Consider the following 5,526-nt stretch of genomic DNA (forward strand, 5'->3'; position numbering starts at 1 on the left):
ATATGCTGTGATGTCCAAAGAGATTTAAAGGGAAACTTTGGTAAACCTAGCAGGCTCGTAGATAGAGGCTAATAAAACGTCATTACTGAAGGCCTTCCCATCATAGTCGGCGGATTCGTGTTCACTCTCTGTAGGGCTAAGGGAACGGAGCTTTGTGCACGATAGTACAAAATATTCTTAAAGGAATGGGTTATTATGCATTCGAGTAGTTTCCAAAATTCAAAAACTTTAAATATCTCTAGCTTCGATAACCAGTCACTCAGTCAGTCTGGCACGTATATTTTGTGAATTTCTTCCACTGCTTGTCGGTCCTTCGTTGATAGCTGAGAAATAGCTAAGAAATAGTTTCGAAACCAATCAGCACCTGCACCAATATGTCATATTTTCTTCACCTGTGTTTAATGATATACTATGCATACGTATATAATGCATTATATATACACATACACTATAAACATTATACATTTATACTTTTTTTACTATTGTTCAGAAAAGTGTTTATCGACGACGTTTCTAAACGCATATTGTAATAGCAAATGGCCTCTCATAATGTCTCTATAAACAAATAGTGGATACGTATTTAAAATTAATTTAATCAGACCAAGGCTCTTAAACAGGAACTACATCAATTAATCTCATTTTCTTTTAAAACCATACAAATCATGAGATTCATGTGGTCGCATGCGGCAAGACTACAATGGAAATTGTTCAAAAATGTCAGATGACGATCCTTATTATGCCAGTGGAGTGGAATAAAAGGCAAGAGGCATCCCGACTCTCATATATTGCTGACTGCAATATATATATTATATATATATATATATATATATATATATATATATATATATATATATACTATATTATACATGTATTTACAGAAAATAACAACAAAATTTGTCGGAAATTGTATTTTTCCTAACTATACAAACCTGAGGTCTTTAACAATAGGAAGGTACTTAGCAGGCAGCTGAACCGGTCGTAAGCTTCGAACAAGGGGGTTCGGTAGTTAACTACTTGTCCGGCAGTTTGCGGTCAGCTCGACTGCGAGGAGAGGAGTCACTTTGCTTAGGCCCAGGAAAACGCAGAGTGAGGGGTGGCATCAGGTTTTGTATAGTTAGGAAAAATACAATTCCGACAAATTGTTATTTGTTCCGATTTGTATACAAACCCTCGGTCCTTTAACAATAGGAAGACTCACTTCTTGGTGGGTGGAATCCGAGTCTTATGAACAGACTGGTATTCGTCCTACCTTGGATTCCTTCCCTGGTCATAAGAGCAGAGGGAGGGATCATAGCCTCTGCCCAGCTAGTCGGGGTGTTCACCGCAGGATCAGTGGTCAGACTTCTGGACCAGATTTATATAAGAGGGACAAGCATACCTCTTATAAATAGCAAAAGGCAAGAGCTAGTTCCTACTTCAAGAACCAAAATGAAGTCATGGGTTTGTCTCTTGTTGGCTTCCACTCCCCCCCCCCCCCCCTTGTCGGGGAGTGGGGAATAAACACTCCTATCCCTACTGAAATGGATAGAATGGAGCTTGGTTGTGTAGCTTACCTGCATTGGCCTCCTGTTCAGCGTAGTGACAACCGCGGCCCTCTCCCCACAGGTAGAGAAAAACAAAGGAGGAAGAGAAGCCAGTCACACACTCTTTCACTCGTCCATTCATGCAGTCACACAAGGATGCGATGCTGTTCTGTCCGCTCGGGTGCTGGGTAGAGTACACAACTTGTTGAGCAGCCACCTTGGGTCCTAAGGAAAAAGTGTCCAAGGATCTGTGGGTGATGTCCCGAAGGTAGAATGAAGTGAAGGTGGTCTGGTTGGCCCAAAACCCTGCCTTCAGAACCTGCGCCAGGGAGAAGTTCTTGCGGAACGCAAGGTTTGGACCAATACCTCTGACTTCGTGGGCTCTCGGACGAAGGGTATGGGTGTCGTCACTACCAGCTTTGTCGTACGCCCTCCTGATCACCTCATGCAGCCAGAAAGAAAGAGTGTTCTTGGAAACTTCTTTCTTGGTAACCCCGGTGCTAATGAAGAGGCATCGACACTCAGGCCTGAGGTGCGAGTTCTCTTCAGATAGCGCCGTAGCGCCCTTACAGGACAAAGCAGCATCTCATTCGCATCATTATCGGTGAAATCCTTCAGAGAGGGGATCGTGAAGGACTCGAACCAGTCGTCAGGGACTGAAGGATTCTGAGTCTTCGCTACGAAGTTAGGGACGAAATCGAGCATCACGGATCCCCATCTCCTGGAATGCTTGACGTCGAAGGAAAGACCATGAAGTTCCCCTACTCTCTTCGCCAATGCCAGGGCCAGCAGGAAGAGGGTCTTGAGGGTCAGATCCCTGTCTGATGACTCTCGGAGTGGCTCGAAGGGTCTGCGAGTCAAACTCCTAAGGATGAGAGTCACATCCCACCCCGGGGGCCTGAGTTCCCTGGGTGGGCAAGACCTCTCAAAGCTCTTCATCAGGAGGGAGATCTCGAAAGAAGAGGAGACGTCCACACCTCGCAGTTTAAGGACTAGGGCCAGGGCGGCTCTGTATCCTTTAACTGCAGAGACGGAGAGGAGCTTCTCTCGGCGAAGGAAGACGAGGAAATCCACTACCTGCTGAAGAATGGCTCTGAGAGGAGATAGACCCCGTCCACGACACCAACCACAGAAGACGGACCACTCCCCTGGTAGACAGCTGCAGAGGACTGTCTGAGGTATCCAGCCATCTCTGTTGCTGCGCTGCTAGAAAAGCCTCTCGCTCGCATGAGATGGTGGATAACAGCCAGCCGTGAAGACACAGGGACTCGACGGACTGGTGGTACCGTTCTACGTGTGCCTGGCACAGGAGGTTGTGCCAGGGGGGAATCTCTCTCAGCACTTCGGCAAGCAGAGCCAGCAGGTCCGGGTACCAAACGGCTTGAGGCCATTTGGGCGCCACCAGGATCATCCGAAGGTTCGCAGTGATCAGCTGATCACTTTGCAAATCAGACAGAACTGGGGAAAGGCATAGACGAAGAGGTTGTCCCACGGATGTTGAAGAGCGTCCTCTGCAGCTACCCATCGGTCCGGCACAACTGAGTAGAAAACCTGGAGTTTTCTATTGTACCGGGTGGAGAACAGATCCACGACTGGACGCCCCCACAGGTTGAAGAGCCTTTCCGCCACGTCTGGATGAAGGGACCATTCGGTTCCTATCACCTGATCCTGACGGCTGACCTTGTCAGCTACCACATTCATTTTGCCTGGAATGTAGCGGGCCGACAGCTCTTCTGAGTGTACCACGGCCCACTCGTGCCCCTGCAGCGTCAACTGGTGCAGCAGGAGGGACACTAGGCCCCCCTGCTTGTTGACATACACCACTACTGTGGTGTTGTCGCTCATCAACACCACCGAGTGTCCCACAAGACGGTCCTGGAACTCTTGGAGAGCGAGGAACGCTGCCTTGAGCTCCAGGACGTTGATGTGAAGGTGTTTGTCTCGATGGTCGCACATGCCTGCAGTCAGCAACTCCTCCAGGTGTGTGGCCCATCTCTCGGTCGACGCGTCTGAGAACAGCAACATCTCAAGGGGGGGGGAGTGCGAAGGGCACTCCTCTTACAAGGTTCCCATCGTCCAGCCAGGCTAGGTCCTACCTCACCTCCTCCGTGAGGGACACGGGGAAGAAGGGAGGGTCCCTTGCCTGTGACCAACACTCCTTTAGTCTCCACTGAAGAGACCGCAGGTGAAGAAGCCCATGAGGGACTCGCTTCTCAAGAGATGACAGGTGACCAATCACAACCTGCCACTGCTGAGCTGGTTGCTCCTGTAGAGACAGGATCTGTCTTGCTGCCTCCCTGAGTCTGCTGATCCGCAAATCTGCGGGGAAGACTCGCCCTGCTACCGTGTCGATCAACTTGCCCAGGTACTTCATCCTCTCCTTAGGCTCGAGGTCTGACTTCTCGTAATTCACTACGATCCCCAGATCATGGCAGAACTAACCAATCATCGAGATACCTCAGGAGACGCATCCCTACCAAGTGGGCCCAAGCCGACACCAGCGTGAACACTCACGTGAACACCTGTGGGGTGGTTGAGAGACCGAAACAAAGTGGCCTGAACTGGTACACTGTCCCGTCAAGGATGAAGCAGAGGTACTTCCTGGAGGATTGATGGATGGGTATCTGGAAACAAGCATCCTTCAGATTCACAGAAAGCATAAAGTTGTTCTCCCTGGTGGAATCGAGCACTGAAAGTGCTGTTTCCATCGTGAACCGAGTCTGGCAAACGAATCAGTTCAAGGGAGAGAGATCTATCACCGGGTGCCAGCCCCCCAAGGACTTCTCCACCAGGAAGAGTCGACTGTAGAAGCCCGGTGACTGATCCTATACGATCTCCACAGCACGTTTGCTCAGCATGGCTTCTACTTCCTGCCGAAGCGTCACGTCCTTGGTCGATCCAGGAACGTAGGTTTGCAGATGGACCAGGTTGGAGGTGAGGGGTGGCCGAGACTCGAAGGGTAGTAGATATCCCTCCCAAAGGAAGTTTACTATCCAGGTCTCCACACCGTAGCGCTGCCATGTTGCCCAATGGCTTGCCAGGCAACCCCCCACTTCCGGCAGCAGGTGAGGGGGAACGCCATCCCTAGCGTTTCCCTCCTCTCTTCGACTTCTTCTTCCCAGATCCTCCTCGAGAGAAGGATTGGGAGGAGGGCTGGTTGCGGTCACTCCTTACAGCAGAAGTCGAAGGCAGAGTCTTTCCTCTCGGCTTTGACGAGGCGGCCGTCTTGGCTGCAGAGGAAGCACTAGCTAAACTCTTGGGCTTAGCCGCAGTCGTCCAAGGTTGCCCAGCCACCTTGGAGACTGCCTGGCGGACAAGACGGTCACTGTCGTCAGTGCGCCACTGTTCCACCGCAGCGTCCACCATCTCTCTGGCCAGTCCATTGTGAAGACCCAGAGCCAACTCCCGCGCCAGCCGCCCTGGTCACTTGGGTGAGAACAGCGTCTCTACGCCAGAGAACCAGGTTGGCCCACAGGTTAGCTGTTTGGTGGGCCAGGTAGGCGATGGCCCTACCTCCAGACTGGCAGTCTCACAAAAGCCGGGTCCCCTTCAGGAGTGATGTTCCCTAAGGAGGCCGCGGCTTTCGACATTGTGAGGGACCACAGGTCTATCCAGGAGACTGCTTGGAATGCTGCCATTGCAGTAGATTCCAAGGCAAGTGCCTCTTGCTGTGAGAACCAAATGTTCTCCAACAGGAGCTGCGCAGAAACACCCCGGAGTTAGCCTAGCTAGCTCCGGGTTAACCTGTTTGGGTGGCAGAGGGTCCTCTGAAGGCACGTAGAAGCGCCTCTGTCACGGTAGAGGTTGAGGAAAGAGCTTGGCAGACCTACCGGACCAAAGCGAACCCTCCTATCCGGAGACAAGAGTGTCCACTTGGGTCAGTACGCTGTCAGCCAAGGCTGATCGTGGCAGACCAACCGTCGTCCTGGGTTCCTTCTTAGGTCCCCAGAACGACTCCAAGCCCGATGTGGGCTTGGAAGGTGGGAGCGGCGATCCTTCCCTG

This window comes from Macrobrachium nipponense, chromosome 4 (assembly GCF_015104395.2).
Source record: "Macrobrachium nipponense isolate FS-2020 chromosome 4, ASM1510439v2, whole genome shotgun sequence".
Classification (NCBI taxonomy): Eukaryota; Metazoa; Arthropoda; class Malacostraca; order Decapoda; family Palaemonidae; genus Macrobrachium; species Macrobrachium nipponense.